The sequence below is a fragment of the Chinchilla lanigera genome, unplaced genomic scaffold (assembly GCF_000276665.1).
Source record: "Chinchilla lanigera isolate Chin_1 unplaced genomic scaffold, ChiLan1.0 scaffold00002, whole genome shotgun sequence".
Taxonomy (NCBI): domain Eukaryota; kingdom Metazoa; phylum Chordata; class Mammalia; order Rodentia; family Chinchillidae; genus Chinchilla; species Chinchilla lanigera.
Window position 1 is genome coordinate 26,515,488 of NW_004955403.1, and position 22,512 is coordinate 26,537,999.

The window sequence follows — 22,512 nt, forward strand, 5'->3', positions numbered from 1 at the left end:
AAAAAAAAAAAAAAAAAAAAAAAAAAAAGATTTCAAAGATGATTGGATTTAAACCAGAGGTTTCTCAAACATGACAGTGTCTGAGAAACATCTGGCAGGCTTTGAAAGTTCTGATTATGACCAGTTCCCACTCGTGGACATTTTGAGTTGTCTCTGGTAAAATCCTGCCACTGATTGTTTTGAGAGCTCCCTAGGTGAATCTAAGGTGTAGCTATCGTTGAAAATTACTGAATAAACATACAGTAGACAAGAATATATTTATTTCCAAAATGAAAAAAAATAAAGATAGTAAATAATAGAATAGCACAGCATCTATTTTCAAGATGTGTAGGGACAGAATTGAAGGAAAACAATAGAAACAAAGCTTTGTAAATAGACAGGGGAAGAAAGATTGAAGGAAAGGGGGAAAAGGAATTAAGGTATATTATGTACAGGTACTAATTCTCTATGATGAATGTGATCATCATGTACATAAAAAATGTACCAATAAACTTAACTTTACTGTGTAGGGAAAAAGGAATATGGAAACTCTAGAAGTCACCGTCTGAAGTCAAGTGTTACAAAGCGAGCTCTTTCATTCATTTGCTCACTGACCCAGTGTTTGTGGAGGACCTCCTATGGAGGTGCTTTGTCATGTTACTGGTTAAACAAAGGAGAGCAAAACAAACAAGGTTCTTAGTTTTATGAGCATTGAAATTAAGTGAAAGCAAAGACATGAGAATTTTTGTATCATGTACTGCTTTGAGTAGCGATGAAGTGATCCTCTTAGCATTCTTAAAAGATCGCTCTGATACACAGAGAAGGAGTTAAGAGGGGTCAATGCTGAACGCCAATAAATCAGTTAAGAAGCTTCTGTGGGAGTCCAGTCCTGATGTCAAGGGAGCTTGGGTTAGAATGACAGGACTGGAAGTAAACCAAGCATGTGATTTTGAGCGATACTAGAAAGTAAAATAGAAGAGACACTGTGAACTGCACATAGCAAATAAAGCAAAGAGAAGAGTCCAGGATGTGTTCAAGGTTTCTGGCCTGGTAACTTCATAGCCTCACTACTCACTGAGTTGGGCCCACTGGAAGAGGATGACGTTTGCAGGAAATGATCACAAATGTGTTAGTTTTAAGAGGCTCATGATATCAAAAGCACATGTCAAATGGTTGAGTATACTCAAGATGACCACAGGTATTGGTTGGCTCAAGGCTCTCCACATCTAAGCAAGTCATCTGTTGTCCTACATTGATTTAGTCCCTACTTTTGTTCTTAAAATGTCCCTGTTTGGGTGATAAGTTAGAAGGTCCCCTAGACATACGGATCTGCAGCTAAGAGAACGTGAGTATAAAATTCATGAATTGTTTGCTCATGAGTGAACACTGAAGCCCTGGGAGTCTACGATATCAAAGGGTTGGGAAAGTAGAAACTCTAAGTTCTGATTATAGCCCAAAGGCAGAGGACCTAAGGTCTGGTTGCAGAGGAATCTGAGCACTTGAAGGACATCAAGGAGAGGATAAGATGCCAGGTGTGGTGGTGCATGCCTATAATCCCAGAGTTTGGGAGGCTGAGTCAGGAGTATCATAGCAAGTTCAAGGCCAGCCTGTGAGACTTTATCTCAAAAAAAAAACCCTAAAAAACTAAAGAAAAAGAAAAAAAAACAAAGACGGTAAGATAGTAACAAAATGGAGGAAGTTGCTGAATACAGGAGGAAGGTTGTGAGAAGTTTAACACAGTAAGGAATTCAGGCTCTTTGGAGCATGTTGCTGACATCAAACACAAGTACAATTGAAAGGTTGACACTGGGCATAGCTACTGACTTAATTCTAAGCCTTAATTCTCATTCATTCTTTCAAAAGGGGGCTTTACCTATATATCTCTGAATTATTTTCTACTCTTAGAACACTTTGATTCTAATACACTAAAAGTATAACATATATCAAGGTAAATACTAAGCAGACCTACAAATAACATAGTAGGGCAGCAAAAAAAAAAGTGGGACATTAATATCAGTAATTCTGATAGTCAAGAACAATTCCACAGAGAAGGGTTAATCTGGCACAGAGGGGGAAGGTTTGCTGTGTGCTTGGAAGCAGTAGCTAGGTAAACCCACCTGTGTGACATAGACCACCCGACTGCAAAGAGGGGTTAGAAGGGTCCTGGCAGAATAACGCAGTGTATATAATGACCACCACCCCACAGAGGCTAGGGTTCACCCTACAAAAGGGAACCCCTGTGAAGGAAGTGACATGATCGGGTCAGGATATTAATAAGAATGCTCACTGGGGCAATGTAAGAAAATGGATTAGAGAGATGAAAGACTGGTGCAGGAGGCCCAGTTAGAAGACATTCTGCAATCAAGGGGAGGGATACCAGAAACCAAAATGAGGAACCTGGAAGCGAGAATGAAAAGCAGAGTGGGTACCTGAATTTCAGCACAGCACACATCTGTAGGACTTGATGATTGATTACACAGGCATGGTAGGAGCTGTCATTAACACTTACGCTTCTAGGATGCGTGACCAGTGATGATGATGCAAACATACAAGGGCAGCTTTGATCAAAATGGACTGCTGTGGTTTGAACGGTTATGTTCCCTCCAAAATTGGCCTTGCAACCTGGACCTCAATACAGCAGTAGGAAGAGGTGGGGCCTTTGGATGGTGATTAAACTATGAGGACTTTGCCCTGATGGAGAGGATTCGTACCTTGTGAAAGGACTGAGGGCACTAGCTCAATCACTGATGCCCCTTCATTCCTTCTGGACATAGTGCTCACCCTTGCTGGAGGATGTGGCATTCAAGACACCATCTTGAAAGCAGGCACCAGGTCTTCACTAGACACTGAACTTGCAGGCACCTCGACCTCTGACTTCCCAGCCTCAGAATTATGAGAAGTAAATTTCTATGGTCTATCCAGCCTCAAGTGTAGTACAGACTAGAGCAAACAAGAATATTGTCCTGGCAATACCATGAGATTGAGGTGATAGTGCAGCTAGGCCTCTGCGGCATATTACCCTCTCTTAAATTCCTATGTACGGTCTGTTACACATCTTTAGATTTAATTCTAGCTGTCCACGGCTAGCACTGGTCTCTAATGACCACACATTTTGAGCTTCTAAAATATGTCTTATTTTATTTTTGTACCCCGCTTTTGCAAAACTAAGCCAATTGTTGGACTCAAATGCTTAATAAATGATAACTTACTGAGTACATTATAGTGGAACGACACAAGGGACAGCTTTTCATGGGAGCCAACTAACATTTCACTGACAAATGTTTAAAATTTGCTTTTCAGCAAAACATTTAAAACATCCATTGAGTTAAACTATATGTTATGGGTATATGTGTGCACCACACATTTAAAACTAACAAATGAGATACACTGAAGTACTGAGCAATTCTGTTAATAAAATCGAACCCTTTTTTTTTAATATATTCGTTTGTTCCATAATCATTTCTACTCAATAAGCCAATACATCTTGAATATACTATTAAATTTAAATATATATAGTGTATATATATGTATATATATATATATAGTATTTTTAACAGTAATGTAGAGAAAAGGTAACCATTATTTTTCATTTAAAAAATGAATCAGATAGGCACGGTGGTGCACACCTATAATCCTAGCACTTGGGTGGCTGAGGCAGGAGTCCTGCAAGTTTGAGGCCAGCCTGGGCTCCAAAGTGAGTTCAAGACCAGCCTGAACTGCATCGTGAAACCTTGTCTCAAACACACACACACACACACACATGCACGCACACACATACACAAACCAGGATACATTTAAAATGTTGATAGCCTCAAGACAGATTTTTTCCGTAAAATACTCCACTATACGACATCATTAGGGTGTGTCTAAGTAAATTTTAAAGATAAATTTTACACCCTGAGAATATAAAAACTTTTTCATCTTTCTATATACATATCTGTAAAGCATCACACACTTACCTTATTTTCTTTTTTAAGTGAGTCATGATCATCATCTGGAGATCAGGAGCGTTCAACACTCTCGCACTCTCAGGTTGAGACATCACAAGCAGGCACTTTTCTACCTACCTACAAGTCAGATAGGACCGCATGTCTCCATCCCCACTCACCTAGAGCTGACCACTTCTGATGGGAAACTGGGTGGAATCAGGGTTAAGAACTATTCATAAATTGGAAGTACTATTCTAGAGGATACTCCAAGTAAATAGCTGAAGCTCTGTGACTACTTTGTAGTTATTCTTACCTAAGATAGAAGGCAACTACTACAAGCAGTCTCACTGCACGTGTAGGTCACCATCCCAGTGCATATGCACACACACACGCATGCATGCACACTCATACACATAATGTCATTCAATATACACTTCTCCAGGTTCTAGCTCATTCCATCTTCCCACAAGGTGGTACATCAGCGTCTTGATTTTAAGAAGGTTAAAGTCACTCCATGCTATAGTTGGGACTTGAATTTTACTCTCCAAATTTAGCTCCAAAACCCACATAACACCACAGTGTCTACTGTAAGGTGCTACTGACAGTAACTGCAACAACTGTAGCCGTCATGGCCGTGGAAATCACCACAATGTCTACCACGTGCAGGACACAGTGCTAGGCACCTGACAACAGCAAAGCCAATGAGACATTTTCACCAGTCTCATTGTTTAGATAAAGATGAAGCTTAAAGATGAACTGGTCACACAGCAGGTAAATGAAAGAATCAAAAACCCAAGGACTTCTCCAGTTCCACAGCACAATTCAGAAACCAAAAAAATGAAAAGCAGAGAGTCAAGAAAATTTTATTGATCTTTTTATTCAATTAATATAAAGGTTATGATCTAATCCAAGATGTCAGGTTTAACTTTGGAAATTGCTTTCTTAGAGAATTTAGCATTTGGATTCAGATAACATTTTAATGTTAGTGAAAAATATTTTAGTGATAGCTTGCCATTGGGAGTTCCCTCAGAATGATAGGTATGTTAAGGATGTCAAGAGCCCTTTATTCAGTGCATTTGGTGGTGGGGGCAGAGAAGATTTAGATAAGAAGGGAGGGATCTGAAGTGCTTGGAGAAAAGGGCAAAGGATAGGCCCTGAGCGTTAGTGTCACTTAACCCTTTACTGCCTTGGCATGAACAAAGCTTACAGAAGGCTTGCTGGCAGCCCGGGTTTCTGTTTTAAAGCAGGAAAAAGTGTACTGCAAACTGAAAACATTTTCTTCTCCAAAATGGGTAGAAGTGGATGACATTTAAGATAATCCACAATCTGGACCCAAACTCTCTCTCCAAACTCATCACAGATTTCTCCACAGGGAATCCTCTGTTCCAGTCCTACTGCTCACCCACAGCCTCCCAAATACATAATGCAGATCTCAGCATCTCTATCACAGGTTGCAAACTGGTGGCCCAACTGCCAAGCCCAGCCTGCAGACGTGTTTTGTTTTATCTGTGTGTTTTGTGTGTTGTGTTTTTTTTTTTTTTTTTCAACGAGCCAACATTTAAAAATCTAGAATTTCATATAATTCATATTCTGGCATTTCTTTAAAAAAAAATCTCACAATCTGGCAACATTAAGCTTCACCCTCGCATGACAGCAACTAGTCTTAGAGGTGCGATGTGGTGTCTCCTTCTGGCTGAAGCACATGCCCTTTAGATCACAGTCCCCACCACTCCCTATATCTCTCTGACTCAGCCTGTGTCAACTTCATTTATGATCAAGCTTGCTCCATTGTTTAACACTAAGAAATAATTCCTCTGTAACCACATTTCTTTCAAAACTGGACAACAGAGAGACAAAGTGAACTACATATTTTAAGAAAAATGAGAGCACATTTTTTTGTAGAGGTGACAAAAGTAATATGCAAATAACTCAGCCTATTTAATTTCTCATTACCTGGTAACATTACAGCTATCTGTTCACAAATTTAGGATGGCTACAGTTGATTTCACCTTCATATATTCTGTTTGCCTCTCCCAGAACTCCCTTACCTGTCCTGGTCAAACTCTTGTCTTTTCCAGAGATCTATACATTATAGCCACACTTTTGTTCTCGTCTAAATGCTGACAAATCTTTATTGGTGCTACACACTGAATACAAACCATGGAGTCTGAGAACTTGAGCCTAGCACAAGCCAAGTCCAGAGGCCACAAACCCTTTGTGGAAAGCAGCTATTCTCTAGTGAGGACACTTGACATTGATGTGGAGTGAGGGAAGATTTCATTCCCGCATCAATTATTTACCGATGGACTCCTCAGGGCCAGGCATTGTGCTTGCAGCTGAGGCTGTACTGAGCACAGGGCAGAAGGGGCTCTGCCTTTATTAATGGTTTTGTGGGCAACTGTGAAACAAACATTCTGCCCACAGGGAAGGAGGCAAATGGTCAGTGTCTGCTCTTCCCAGGTCACTGGCTTCCAGTGCCCTACTTTGCTGGGCATCTATAGTCCTGGGTGGTATGAAACTATGTGTTGGGAACTTGATGAATGCCGTGGTACCTTCTTGTGTGTTAGCAGATGGTGCTTCAGGACCTTCCCAATGCCCCACAGTTTCAAGGCACTGCTAATGTCTGTAGGCTGCATGAAGAATACATGCTAGTGGCACAAGTGTTGGTAACCCCTCAGTGGTTCTACCGCATCGCACTGCTCCATGGGCAATTAGAGCACAACTTGACCAGAGCAGTAGTTCCTCTATTATCTCTTGGTTTTCTTAATAATCTTCATTTCTGTTAATGATCTCTTTATAGCATGCTCTATCCAGAGATGAAACCTTTCTAGGAATTAGAAATCTTTTACTGTCACTTCTCAGCCTTTTGGCTAAGAGCAAGTGTAGAAATCATGTTTTATTTCTTCTAATCTTCCCCAGGACATGGTCAACTGGACACAGGAGAATGAACTACACATGTGGGAATGATCTGAATGAATCAGGAGAAAAAAAATGTCTGTGTAAATAAGACGCACATTAAAAATAAAGATATGCACTTAAATCAAAGCTTTACTACATTTAGATAGCCTCAATTTTCATCAGTTTGCTGGCAGTGGTTCATTAATAATTTCTAATATATTAAATATAAAAGAGAAAAAAATCAAGTTTTCACTGGTAAATAGTACATATTTCCCCCTAAAAAAGTCTCAAAAGCTTCCTTGAAACAATCATTTTCATATTTTGACCTTACATTTTGAAGGTTATTTTCCTAAATCAATATGCTGTCATAAAAAGTCCGAGAAAAATAGCGCACTACATACAGGTCTATTTTCTCTACAAGAAGCCTGACTTATCCCATCCCCCACCTTTTTGCTCCAAAAAGAGACATTCTTTAGAACAGCAAATAAAGGCAACAAAAATAACTGTGTTTATAATCATCATCACTGACAATTAAATATAGTAAGTGCTGCGCTCAGCAATTGTGTAGACATTTCTGTTATCAGGAAAGTCTTGGGCTGGGGATATAGTTCAGTGGCAGAGTACTTGCCTAGCATGCATGAGGCTATGGGTTCTATCATCAGAAGCCAAAAACAAAAAGAGGTGAAGAAAAGATGGATCCTGACTTGTTCCTAAGGATATTGAGCCCTACTATACAAAGAGGTAGAAAATTTTGATACCATAAAAAAGAGACTATGAAATAAGGTAGACTGTCTATGACATGTTTAATTTCTTAAGGCTTATAGATGGTTAGTTTACTGTTTTGCTGTTTTTCTCCAAAAAGCATTCTCTTTCATTTCTATAAGGCAAATACTGTATATTTGTTAGCGACCTGTGACTTCAGCTGTTTTCCAACTTGGTGAAGGAAATTAAATACATAGGTTAATAAGTTTCTCTCTACGATATCATAGATATCATATTTCATTGCTTTTTTCAAGCATGGGGGTACCTGTTTACAGTTTAAACTAGGGTCATCATTTTAGAAAAATGCCTGGAAAGAGTGGAAGTTACTTGATTCAATGGTGTTTAACTCTAGAAAATGTACTTGCTCTGGAAAAATTATTAAATGCTCTGTATTTGTTTTTTGCTATTTTTATATTGCTAAGCTAATATTGCTGTTTTAGTATTTGCAGTTCTTCCTAAATAACCAGACATAACGATTTTACAGCTAATAGATTAATCTATGGATCTAAACACAACATAGTTCTGCTCTCCTTTAACCTCCTTTTATAAACATTTATAGGAAGTGAGTTGCATAAAACTCATGTACTTGTAATTACATTTGCAAAAAATTCTCAAACAGCTGTGGAGACAGCAAAGATTAGAATCTGATAGTGGCTTAGAATAATGCAGAAAGGGATTGTAAGGGTTCAGCTACAGAGCTGATGAAAGATAGAGGGAAAACCTGCTCTCCAAAATCCTTAATCTGCAATACTCCAAACCCTAAATTAAAACACATACATTCAAAAAATTAGAAACAGCAAATTTGAAGCATAACGTCTCATAATCAGACAATAATTTCAGATATGTATGAAGCCTATATTTTACTAGCAATAATTAGAAAGGTACTTGTTTACCTGAAAATTTTGAAGGTCTTATTTCTTTTTCTTATAAAAACCTTATAACTTTACTGAAATTTTGTTGCATCTAACTAGTCTAAATATTATTTTTTAACATCATAATGATAGCAGCCATAAAAGTCTAGAATCCCTTGTGAAGCCTTGATTAATCAATTATCAAATTAAAGTGATGATAAAAATAATCTCTTAAAATAGTTTCATTATTAATATCTTCAGTCTAATGTGATGGTGCATGCATGTAATCCCAGCTACGTGGGGAACTGAGGCAGAAGAACGGCAAGTTCTAGGCCAGCCTGGGCAACTTAGTAAGATTCTGTCTCAAAAATACAACGCCTTGGTAGTAGAGATCAGATGTACAGTGCTTGCCTAGAGTGCCCAAGGCCTTGGGTTCAATCTTCAATATACATATATTTTTCTACATGTTCTACCTGTTGATAGTCTTTCAATTTAATATTTGAGAATAGAAAACAACTTTTAGATTCATGTATGAATATGTCATGTATATGAATCTATGACATATATATATAAAATAACTCAGATATAGATATATAGACATCACATATATATGATAACTAGGCATAGGAATAAGATAATTATAGTTATCTTTTGAAGTTAATAATATGCTTCAATGAGGAAGTATAGAAACACTGGAATTACTAAAACTGTAAAAAAGTTTATTGTTCTACCCCACTATGCTATTTTATAAAAAAACTTTGCTAATCTTCTGAAACTTTTAAAAGCTAGTAGCCTCAGAAACAACACATTTGTTAAGCCTAACTGTCTATACTAAGTTTTGCTTTTTACGTGCCATCGCTTCTATCTTACAATTAAAATGTCAAACAATATTTGATATTTAAAATTTTTAATTATGCTCCATTGGACTAAAGAAGAACTCATATAAAGACAATCTGACTGCTTAATTTGAAATGTATTTGTTTGACCAAAAATGATCTCCCTAAAGCAAAATACATTTTTATCAAACTCCTATACTTTCCAACAAATTGTTCACTCCAGATAAGAATACACTTGTGTAACACAATGTCCTCTTGTGGGTTTTTTTTAAACCCATGACCAAATCATAATACCGTATGCTCATTGTTTTACATACACCTGCAGATAAAATTACTTGGCTTATTTTATGTACGTAGCTCCATATTCTCTCTCATACAAGTTGTGTTGACTGTTACTAACAAGTGGTAAGTCCCGCAGGGGACTTCCATCAGGCCACAGATCCTGCAGACTTGCACACCTTGGTGAACCAAGGTGATTATTAACTGCTGGAGTCCCCCACCACAGTCAAATCACTGATCATCTGGCATGGTTGGAAATGGATCATCTAAAACTTTTCTGGCTTTATAATCTTGTATCAAAATATTAACCTGTGAGTAGGGGTTGGATATTTTAATCCCTAAAATACATATTTAGACTCAAATTCTCTAAAAATATTAGAATAGGAAAGGAATCAACTATTTGTTGAAAGGACATTAAATCACGGCCAGCTAGCCTACTGCTACTTGGTAAAAAAACTACTGTGTAGTAAATTCTGGGCTCACAGATTTAGGGGAGAATATATAATCTTTCATCAAAGAGTGGCAGTTTATTCACAAAGCTTCCTATTCCTGAAGGAGTAGTCTTTTAAAAGTAATAACAAGGATTTAAAAACTGTTACATTATCCTACCGAAATTAGCCATTAATACCAATGATTCTTAATCTAAGAGAACCACAATCTCACAAAGAAAGCATTGAGATATTTCATTTGCAAAATAAAGAAGCGTAATGTATGTTTGTAATTTATATGTATTCCTAAACCAAATGGTTATCTTCCACACATAAATTTAAGTGATAAAATATACCCTGGAATGTGTGATTTTAAAAAGGATGAAAATAAAATAGGAAAAATCCCTAAAGGCTTATATTAATAACATTTTTACAAGACTGAAAACTATTTATACTTTGCTTTCTTCAGCATCTCAAATTTTCAAAATGAATTGTATAGCCTTTTCAAAATGCGTGTTAATTACACAATCAATCTACAAACTCTACATCGTATTTAAGTAAAATATGTGATAATTTGTTTTAAGTAATTCACATTTCCCTTTGCTGTGAGTTAAATATAAAAGCCACCAAACTTGATATGCTAAAATTCCTACCTGAAGTACCATTCTCAGACACTGTGAGAATTAACCTGATGGCATCTCACAAAAACAAGCACTCAGTCTGCCCTGGACTGCTCATTTGTTTCAAGACATACACTTTCATAGTAGAGTTGAACTATTTTATTTGAAGGTAGAGATTTTATATAAAACTTGAAGAAAAAGAGATTATATTTTCATCATGGTTATGCAAAGGATTGGCCCAACTTGTTAACTTCACACTTAAATGAAATACTGGTTTTATTCAAATGATCACAAACCAGTATATCAAGAATTGATGACCTTAAAATTTAACATTTATTTTACAAATGCATTAATGTTATGTGATTTTAAAATAATAATATAAAAACATTATTCATTTTTTATATCTGTAATAAATAACTTTTGGTCATCTGTATGGATTTTATATACATAAAAATAATCTTTTCATGACTTTTCCCAAGTGTCAAAATCCCATGAAATGTGATATTCATTAAACTAAGGTATTTCACTATCTTTAGAACATCAAATTTATATGATCATTTTAGCAGGCTTCCTTATGAGTATAGATTTCAGTTTATTTGCATTTTGATTACTAGCATTTTAGATTTCTAAATTACGAACTGTAGAGCATATCATGCACATGAGGAAAAAAAATCTTAAGTTCTCTGAGTAGTGCAAACACGTAACAGATAAAAACTGTAAGTATAAATAATTTAAATTATTAAGTTTATTTATATACATCTTTAGCAAAATAATATTTTAATTTGTAAATCTGTAAAATTAGGTCTTCTCCGCTTGAGTATACATTTTTATTTAAAAGTTACTGTGCTTCAAATTTTTACCTGAATAGTTTTTAAAATAATTTAATTTTAAAAATTACATATTCTGCATTGATTTATTTTTATTTAGGTTACAACAACACTATGCAAATACTGTGCCATCTACTATTACACAAATTAAAACACTACAGAAAATTATATCATGATCAAAATACAAATAGAAAACATTTAAAAAGTATTTTTTCTTTAGCATTGGTTCAAAGTCCCTGTCACACATGTAACTCTTAAAATTAGTAACAATTAAAGCTCCTCACAATATCAGCCTTTTCATTCACTTTCTAAACTCTAAGACAAAAAGAACCACTGAGGAAGAATTTTGCTTTACTTGATTTTTTAAACACTGAAAACATGAGAAGGTATTCTCTTCACAGCTGGTCACAAGGAAGCACAAAGTAGAGGATTTATTTCTGGTTTGTCAGGTATACCTTACCTTTGAGTAACAATTTCATTTTTTGTTTAAATAAAAGTTTATTTGATATCATAAATATACTCAGGCTTGCACCAACAATAAATAAGTTTAAAATTAATGGCAAGGGGAAATATCAACCCATAAATGTGTTATAGATATCTGTTTTAATTTTTTAATGATAACATACTAGTAGTTCTCCTTAACCTTTACCTTCTTGTGAGTCTCACTTCATTGATAGTTTTGCAGGGCAATAAACATACTCTCCTTTTCCTACAAGGTATCATCATTCCCAAAAGATTTTCTAATATGTTTCTGAAGGTATAGATCTGTAAGATGAGGACTAACATTTCAGTCATTATACCTGTGGAAAGTTATTCTCCAGTTGTTACCGATCACATCACACAATTCGGCAGTATCTTTATAAGGAGAATGCCTTATGCTGTGACAGTTGAGACAGACATGGTTATTTGTACCATACCACAAATAAATAAAACTACAGTTTTATTCCTTTGCATCATTAGAGTAAGTCACCAAAATACTCTAATATTAATACTATAATATTTATGTATACAACTTAACCAATTGTTATTATTTGCAGCATTTTAACCAACATTTATTATTCCCATCGTTACTCATAGCGTGTGAAGAATTTACCATTTAAAATAGTCATTTCATTTTTGCTTATAAATATAAAAATACAGTAACACTGTTCAAGGTGGGGTATTGCTGTTGCTCCTAACTGAAAAAAGTTATAGATACCTTTGTGTAAAGAACTACAGGACTGTCATTTTAGCAAAAAGTTATTAGAAACCCCGAAAGAATATTTACAGCTGTCTTCTCCTGTTTTCTGTAACTATTTTAAATAAAAAGCTCCATACCAGCTTTCTTTAGTCTCTTGACAATCATTTCCACCTTGCTGACAAATTCCAAATTATCTAGTAAAAGTACAGCATAGGTATTACATTTAAAAGACCACCCAGTAGACTGAAAATAATAGATATATTTTTAAATAGGCTCACTTTTGTAATTATCACAATAAACATCTTCCAATAGTAATATATATGCATGTATTTTGTACAAACCCATTAACATACTTCATGCATTTCTTGTAAATTAAGTTAAAATAATTCAAACCTGCCCTTCCATGCTGTGAATAACATACCTTCCAATGTGTAGTCCAAGTACATTAGTTCTCCTAAGATACCATTCCAATATAGGAGCCAAATGCAAGGCACAATAGAGATGCTGGAGTCGGTCTTGAATGAGAACCTCTTCTTTGGCAACGCCCCTGTTATCAAAAAGACACCTCCTCGTGCTGATAGGGGGCCAGCAACTCTAATCACAATATACCAGTTGAGCTTAATTTAAGATGAAAAACTGTATTCTAATAAAAAATAACTTTCCTTTCTGTGGAGAAGGGAGAGATCACAAATTCACATGAGGTTTCACTATATTCATACATGTATTCACAAAATTCAGAGCTGCTTCAATATCTGACTGAAGGAAGACAGTCACTACCAAGCTGTTCTTTTTTTCTAACAGCAATCTGAACATGAATTGTCACAAGAATGTACATATTTAAAAGTGCCTGAAATCACTAATCCAGAGTCTTATCATCAAATTAAGTGACCTTTGTAAGTTACCACCTAAATAGTCATGTTCAATAATCGGAGTCTTGGTTTTTTTTTTTTAAGACTCTCTATAGAAAATTATAACTTGATGCTCAGTCTCAGTACCAAGAAACCATACCTATAAAATAGAGACAGAAAGAACCATTTACAGTATTTGGAATTTTTTGGATGAGCTTTAAAAATCAGTGTTCAAATTTTCATGGAAGAACCTAAAACTGCATATATTTAAAAGTGAAAAAAATTTTCTAAGGTTAAATTTCTTGTACTTACCCAATTAACTTAAATGACAAAGTTTGCTTTTTAGATTATTTTTCTATCAAACACATTGCTACATAGAGAAACACTCAAAGAACCATGACTCTTCATAAAGAATATTCATATCGCCTCTTTCCCTCCCCATTCTCCCTCCGTCCTTCCCTCCTTCCCTTCCCTCCATTCTTTATCTTTTCTTTATCTCTTTTTGGTTTTGAAGCAGACTCAATAAACTCAATTATAAAATAGCTGGTATTATTAAATATGATCCCATACCAAAGCAACCAAATCACATCATTCTCCTTGTCAGCTATTCTAATAGAAATAAAACCATTCTACAATATCTGGCAATACCTTAACAACAAACAGTACTCAAAATAAATTTGTGGATTGTATATACTACATAATTTACATGCTTGAATGCAAGGGTGAAAATATACACTATGATTTCCCAATACATTTAATTTTCAAAAGGTACTATGTTTTTTTTTTAAACAGTATAAACTAGAGGACTATAAGTAGGGCAAAAATAAAATAAATGCTCATAAACATAAGCTAAAAGCACACCTAACCTATAAAAAAGGAAAGAAATCTTGGTTTGGTGATATTATGCTTAACTCCACACATTTCTAGACTACCTATTGCTGAAGAAAGTCTGGGAACTCAGTTAAGACTGCCACCTATCACAAACTTGTTTCAAAAGTCAGTGCTGCCCACCCTATCCCTAGCTCTTCCAAGATTCCAAGAAAGTATCAACAGGGCAGAAAAATCTCCATCATCACATCATCATCATTTGATATGGCTGTAATCATCTACTCATATGACTTATGACTATGTGCTATGATGTTGACATGAATTACAAGAGACTCTTTTAAAGTAGAAAGATACAAGTTTGAGTAGATCATTTTGTTAACAAATTCTGTGTAGCTGTTCTAACTATTCAATCCCCTAGGTTATTTAATCAAAACTCCTCCAATGCATGGATCCTCTTGTAGCTTGGGCATGAGGAACATACATCTATAGCACAGCATCTTTAGCTTTTGCATTTTAGTAGTTTACACTATAATGGCTATCTAAAATAACACTGTGAAAATGGCATTTCAAATGCTTTATTTTAGCATTTAAAACTGTTTTAAATGAATGTTTTACACTAGAAGAACACCAATTCAATGCCAGTAATCTATCATTACAGGAAAGAAAATTAAAATATAACCAGAAACATAGTTCCTTACCAGTCTTTCTTTATGGGAAACTAAAGAACAATGTCACTGTGGGAACTTCACATGCATTTGAAAGCAGTTACATCTACTCTTAGAAAAAAAATCTAGGAACTACAGATGTGGTTGATCACTTATCTATATAAACCTTATATTCTATGCTTTTAATATTTTATTTTATTGTGATAAACAACCATGTATCACAATAAACAGTGCAATATGAACCAAAGCCCAAGAAAACCTGAACATGGTTTTTCAGAAGAAAAAAAAAAAAAAAAACTGATAAAAATGATTCTGACCAGACACAAATAAAAACAAATGCAAATATCACAGTAGGGATGAAAATATATCATGTATTTCTGTATGTCCAGTAAGAAATTACCTCCACGTGGGTACCCCTTATTTTCAGAATTACCCCATCATCTTATGAAATAAAATTATAAGGCATCCACAAGATATACATCTATTATTCTAAAAAATCTCCGAAAATTCAACTAGAATTTTGATACAAACCTAAAAAGAAAGAAAGAAAGAAAGAAAGAAAGATGCATAATGATTTCCATTTATGACTCACAAGACTATAAAATTCTTTGATTGGCAAAAAATATACCTTGATGCATAATATATTTTAGGGGGAGGCTATTTTTTTAGTTAAGAATGTAGTAATGAACTGTTTCCTCATGCTTTATGTAATTCTTAGAAAAAGTCCAAATTAGGTGCCCAAAAGGACATTTTAATTATCAGAAGCAGTAGTTTGAAATTCATACAAGCCATCACACTTGTTTGGAAACAAATGACTTTTCAAAATAGAGAAGTATTACTATCAATCACCAACAACTTAATTCCACATAATAAGGCAGGTTTGGATGCAAACTGATCCATTGTGGAATGCTGTATCTAAAATTGATTACAACAGCACTCAAAATGAAAGCAGCCCTCCAAAACACTTCTTTGCACAGAAACATTAATCTCAATTAGAAGGAGAGCTTCATAATGGTAATGCTTGGTATAAAAAAATATAAAATAAATCAGTTTTTATAAGACACAACAATTAATCAGTTTTCAGACTAAGACTTTTTTCAAAGTATAAAATTTCCATTAAGACTCTTAAAACAGCTGGCATCTCCAAGATTAGGCTTTACATGTGTTATTAAAAAAGCTTACATTAAATAATTTTTGAAACTTAGTTGTTGAAAGTTTTTAAATAATATGCATTCTTGTGCTACCTTTTCTGTACACTTCTTCATTCTAAATGTATGTGTTAAGTTCTTCTTCACACCATTCCACTTTATAAGACAAATAGGAACGCGGATTTCAACTGAAAATCCAAGGGGATGTGTAATTGCCCACAGATCACAGTAGAAGTTTGGTAGTAAATTATTCTATTCTTCCCTCATACTCTCACCAAAAGTAAAGAAGGTATGTCCTGAAAGTCAAATGGGCATTTGATTATTAAATAAAACACTGAGTAGATAAACTGTGTTACTGAATATGCTTAACAGGTTTCCACAGCAAAGCTTCAAGAAAAGGGCAGACAATTCATTAACTGCTGGTAAATACACTGAGTCACATAAGACTAATACCTGGGTAACACTCTGCTGCCATCCAGAAATAAAATGTTTCAAGAATAAAGTTTAATGAAAAGGAGGTACATGTATCTATTTTAATAGTTAATATTAAATGAATAAAGTTGTCTTTATGGCACTCATATCAGACTATGATCTTTCTTAAGGACTTATTTCCTAGTATCATTATAGGTAGGATAAACTTCAGAATTTGCAAACATACTTTCACAGATATTGCAAAAGCATAATTTTTTATACATTCAGCCCAACAATCATTCAGTGTTTTTGACAGGTCATTTTACTCACGATGATACTCATACACTTTTCCCTGGTTTCTTGTTTGCTTTACTCTTTACAAAGAGAATAATTACTCTTAGCTCTCAGAAGCAAAGCTAAGAAAGATTAGCTTGAACTTACTAACTGGATCACTATTGTTTAGCTAGGTTTTCCTTCTGAATAAATTTAAAACTTTTCACTCTATTTAGAGGCTTTCTTCTATTTACAGATAAGAATCCTTATCTTTCTTTGTCTTCACCCTAATAAAGCAGGTTTCCTTTTCTAACCAAAAGACTGATGACATGCATACAAGATCATAGTAAACCTCTATAATTCACCTAAAACATTTCTTCCTAGAAAATAAAGTCACACAATTTGGAAAAATAACTAGTCACAATTCTATATAAATATATTTGTTTTATTTCAAATAACAAAATATTAGAGTCCACATTCTCTGTGAGTTGCTAACCTTAATGCAATTGGCATATTATAGTCAGATAGTTTTCTAAATACATATACATTGATATAGTTCTTGTAAAACTACATTTTTCATAAATATTATGCAGTACATGGAAAATACATATTTGTCGTATTTGAAGAAACTACCTTTTCTTTTTCAGGTATGTAAAATAAAATAAATTTGCTACTGGAAAAAAATAGTACCTTTGAGTAAGAGAAATATTAAAATTCATGTAAGAAAAAGACAGAATTATTAAGGAAATTGCAACAGTAAGAGAGATGTACACAATTCTGAAATGCACAAAAGATTAACTAAACTCATTATAAACCCCCATCTTTGAAGAATTTAGGAATAATTTGCGAATGCCATGACATTTAAAAGTGGGATTAGGAAGTCTTATTACTGAACTAACCTCTCCCTCTTAGATCAAGTATTAAATATTTGCTCTGCCTTTAGAATCACAAATCGAAACTTTTAAGGCTTATTACAAGAATTTCACATATTAGGAAACACAAGCCAGAAGTTTGAGACATTAAAAGGGTATAAAGGAAAGCACAAACCAAGAATATCGATGCATTCATAAAATCTTGTAACAAGTTCTAAATTTATACTGCATTGTAATCATGGGGTTACCCCTAATTCTAAATTCTCTTCCTAATACACTAAGAAGACTTCAAATACTTCTCCCAAATAAGCACAGGGGTGTATGCATCACATTTTAAACATTAAGAAAAACAAATCAGTTCTGTTCAGCAGTAATACCCATTTGGGGGCTTATTCTTCCAAGCTTTCCAAAAATGCCAGTCTTGCCTTTCCCCCCCACTTGACAACAGAAGGGAAAGGTAATGTCTGAACATATTTCTATTTCTAGTGAAAAGACCACCCAGTGGATTCTGCCAGAGCCTACAAACGTTTGACAAATACACTGTCAAAAGATAAGAAATAGAGTATTACGAAGAGGCAGTCCTGTTCTTAGGCATCCCAGCTGCCTGGTGCCCTGTAAAAAGTGCTAAGACCGTTCTCGACCCTTTCATTTCCATTGCACTCACTCAAAAGTACCTGGAAACTTTTCTCCAGCTTGGAATTACAATGATTTTAGAAAGCAAATGTATTTGCTGTATGCACGGAGTCGAATCATTCCCCATCCCTTTCTCCACAATCAAAACTAACACTTTCCCATTACAACTATCTTTAAAGTGAGGCAGAGAGAACGGAATCTGAATTGCAGAGTAAGATGCTGAGCAAAGATCTGACAAAACCCACTTCAGCCTTTAAATAATCTGAAGCCCTCCCTTTCTCACTGGTTGTAAAACGTGATAGGGACTTGGATTGCGTTGACGATTCATACGTCTGTAATTTCTTTTAAATGCCCACGTCAGGGTATTTTTTGTTTGTTTCCAGTCTCACTCAGAGTTTTCCAGATCAAGTTTCAGTCGTGAACCACCACTCCCCATAGCACCCCCCCCCCGACTTCTTCCTCCACTCCTCTTTCCAACTTGGCTGCCCAGCAGTTGGGAAAGCCTTCTCTCCACTTGCCGAGAAAGTGGTGGCATCCCAGGGCTTCCCGCTCCCTGAAGCCGCACGGGATCCCGCCAGACACCTTCACAGAGCACGCGGCGCTTCCGCCACCAAACTGGGTATCACCCCGAGGAGGGCAGCGCGGCCGACTCCCCGCCCCCACCGCGCGCGCAGCCTCGGGGCTGGCTCACTGGAGCAGCCCGGGAGCCCCGAGCTCCCCGAAGCGGGGCGCTGTGCCCCGCTCCCCAGGTGCGAGCCTCGGGTGAAGTTCCCACCTGAGCACGCAGCCGGGGGTGTCACACTGGAGGGAGGGGCGGGCCCGGGAGGCAGGGAGCGGGCGGCCGGCGGAGGGGATGCTCGTCCGCACACGGAGCTGGCCAACTTGCCGCCGCCTCCCAGCAGCTCGAGAAACGCGCGTCCCAGCTCGCGCCCGCCCGCCCGTCCCCGGCGCCGCGGCCCGGGCACTAGGACCCCAGAAAGGAAGCAGGGCGCGCCGGCGGCGGCGCCGCACTTACCGCGCTCGGCTCGCCCGCCTCGCAGCTCGCAGCCGGCCGCAGCCGCCGCGTCCCCCAGCAGCGCGCACGCACCGCGCTCGGCCAAATTCAAAGGAGCCGGGCGCGGGGGAGGGGCCGGCCAGGGAGCCGGGAGTGGGAGGGGCGCGGGGAGGGGAGACCCGCAAGTGTTACAACTTCCTTCCCTGCCCGCCGCCGGCCGGGGGCCGGGGCCGCGGGAGGGGCGGGGAGCGCGCCGAGCGCCAATGAGTTCACTTTCTTTTTCTCCCCGCGCGCCCCCTCTCGTTCCCCGCCGGCCCCCTCCAGCCTCCTCCGCGGCTGACGCCGCCGGCCCGGACTTTTCGGGGCTCGGGCCGCGAGCGAGAGGGTGGAGGAGGCGTGGGAGGAGGAGGACAGGGAGGAGGAGGAGGGAAGGTGAGGAGGCGAGCGGAGCTGTGCCGGGCGCAGCATCCAGGACCGCGATCGTTTGGAGGGGGACGCTCTGGGCTGAGTGTGACCGAGACCGGGCGCGTACACGTGTGTGTGTGTGTGTGTGTGTGTGAGAGAGAGAGAGAGAGAGAGAGAGAGAGTGTGGAGGGGGGAGAGGAGAGGAGAGGAGAGGAGCCTACCATGCGCTTCCCCGTGCGGATCGCGGGAGAGCCCAATCACGGGGCGAGCTGGACCGCGCTGCGATCATTTATAATCCTAGACTCCTCCGCTCCGCCACTTGTCAGGATGACAGGTACTTTATTTCTTCTTCTTTATTCAAAAAACCCCAGATTCCCCGTTTCCTGCCTTTTTCTGTCAAATGGGATTTGCTGGACTGAACCACGTTCGCCGCCCGGCTCCCCCTCCTCCCTCCTCCTGGCCGCGTCGGGTCCGGGAAAGCACCGAGGCTCCCATGCTGTGACCAATCAGTGAGTCTACTACTCTCGCCGTGATTTAGGGGTCATCCATGAATAACACTTCAGGCTGATGAATGGCTCTTGCAGGCTTTCGGCTCTGATGAGGGGTCTTCCCGCTGCTGATTGCAAACACTAATGAACTTACAGCGCCATTTGAAATTCACACGCACCAACAAAGTCTGGGGGTACGCGCCCGGGATCTGTCCTTTTCTTCTCCGGGTGACCGGGAAGAGGACCTGGGGGAGGGGGCGGGTAATTGCTTTGGACTTAAGTGGAAACACTTCTCTGGGTAATCAAACCTCTAACCTTCTTAGAAAACTACTTTTCTTGATCTTCCATAGGGTGGGCATTTCAGGTCAGCCGAGTCACCCGAGGAGGTGGGAGTGCTAGACACTGCCGGGAAGATGGATTCCGGGGCCGAAGGGTGTAATTAAGGATTGCCACCCCCGGCGGGCGGCCCGTCCTTCAGCGAGCCTCTGAAAATGACCTGTGCCTTCCCTTCCCGAGTGTCTTCTCTTCCGAAACTGAAAAGCGCCAGTGACCTTCGGACGGGAGAGGGCTGCACTAAACACGCAGACTTCCTTCCGAGCCGCAGCCCTGCACTGTAGAACAAGTGTCCGCGCCCGGGTGCAAGTGCCCGGGCCTCCGAGGAACGTGACCTGGCCAGGGCGCACACTGGGGTCCTCTGAAGCTCCGGTCCCCATCCGTATTCAAACGCATTTACACATTCTCTCTCTCCCCGCTCTCCCCCTCCTCTTTCGCCTCCCCTGCCCTCCTCCTTCTTTTCTTCCTCCTGGCGGATTAGCAGCCCAACACTGCCCCTGTCTCAAGTTTGTTATGGGAAGGGAAAAAAGTTTACTGCTTTTCGCGACACACTGGCACTTGCTACTCACTCAAGTTCCCACCGAAACTCCAGCTCCCGGAGCCCATTCCTCTTCCCAGGCCCCTGAGATGCAGACACCACCCTCAACCCTCCCTCCTCGCAGGGCTTCCTAAATCTGCTTCGAGTTGTCCTTCTTCCCAGTTTTGGAATCTGACACCCATAACCTTCCCGGCTGTCAGGCTCGTCCACTCCCTGCCAGCTTGTGGCGCCTTTACAGTGCAGCGGCAGGCGTGGAGCCCGCTCCTGCGGTGGATGGAGCGCGAGGTTCCCCGCCGGGCGTCCCAGCATTTCCCGGCCCTGCCCAAGGCCCTGCTGCCAGCCGGCCAGTGGCTCAGAGTCAGTGCCTCGGTCTGCCCCGACCGCTGCCAACCTGTCACGACAGCTTGGCAGAGGAAATGATACTGGAGGAGCCCGGTCACCGCACCCTCCCCTGGCAACTCCAGAGCTGGGGCTACGGACCTTACCTAACTTGGCGGGTAGGAAAGAGATTTGTATTTTCACTTGCAGCTGCGTATAGGGCAAGATCGAATCTAGCGCTCGCAAAAGCAAAGGGCAACGCTTCCTAGGAAAGCCTGAGTCTTTATGATCGAGTTTCTCCAAAGTTTGGGGTGGATCTCATTTGTGAACTCAAATTAGCCGTTCTGGACCCACAGTCTAAGCTCCCGAAGTTGCTAAGTGACCCAGCGCACCACAATGTGTCAAGAAGTCTCACAACTAAGCGAACCCCACCTGGTTCCTGGGGCACTAGTGACGCACCACAGACGCACCTTTCCGGGAACAATCAAGAGTTGCCCTGGGGTGCTTCGTACTCTTTCCCGCCGTAGTGAATTTCATACTTGTAAAAAAAAAAAGAGGGTGGGGTGGGGTGGGGTCAGAGGAATGTATTTCTCATTCTATCCGTTCTCATCTTGAGAAGTTGGTCAACTGTGCAAATATGCGCCAGATATTAAATGATGATCATGCAAACTGCTCAAAACTTGCACTCCTGATATAATCCTAAGGAAACTGAGTGTTTCATAAATCAACTTTGTGGCCCAGATCCCACAAAAACATTTTAAGTGTTTAAAAACTTTTACAACTGTCCAAGTGAGACTCCCCCTTGCTCTTCTGTACCTTGCTCTCTAGGAATACACAATGAAGACAAAAGACACTGCCCCATTCCTACAGAAGCCAGAGCGGAGAGCTGCGTCAGGGACATAGGGAGGGGGTTAATCTCTTTTTTTTTTTTTTTTTTTTTTTTGTAGAACCCTCATTATAGCTAACGCTAGTAATAAACGAAGGAGACAATAGAACTCATGAAACTTAGAAAAGGTAATAAATCTTGGCGCCTGTTCCTAGTCTACTTCCCGGTTACATGATTTTCAAAGTTTTTAAGTTTGTGGTGGTGAACATTCACCAAAGTGGACCCAATATATATATATATATATTTAAAAAAATAAAACCCTAGAACTCATGACTTGCCCTGT

General features: G+C 38.9%; 1 protein-coding gene and 1 long non-coding RNA gene across 4 annotated transcripts in view; one reads left to right on the forward strand and one right to left on the reverse strand.

Annotated features, from left to right (window-relative positions):
- Positions 1 to 19,330, reverse strand: part of Tenm3 (teneurin transmembrane protein 3) — a 613,899-nt gene extending 594,569 nt beyond the window's left edge. For both annotated transcript variants that reach the window (XM_013513154.1, XM_013513152.1), the window contains exon 1: positions 19,283 to 19,330. The gene's annotated coding sequence lies outside the window, so the exon portion shown is untranslated. The remainder of the gene's footprint in view (positions 1 to 19,282) is intronic.
- Positions 18,952 to 22,022, forward strand: LOC102012718. 2 transcript variants are annotated; one of them, XR_001233580.1, is made up of 4 exons: positions 18,952 to 19,016; positions 20,038 to 20,175; positions 20,251 to 20,348; positions 20,505 to 22,022. It is a non-coding gene; the product is annotated as an uncharacterized LOC102012718 (long non-coding RNA). The 2 variants fall into 2 exon arrangements; XR_259205.2 differs by lacking the exon at positions 18,952 to 19,016 and adding an exon at positions 19,440 to 19,693.
- The last annotated feature ends 490 nt before the right edge of the window (positions 22,023 to 22,512 follow it).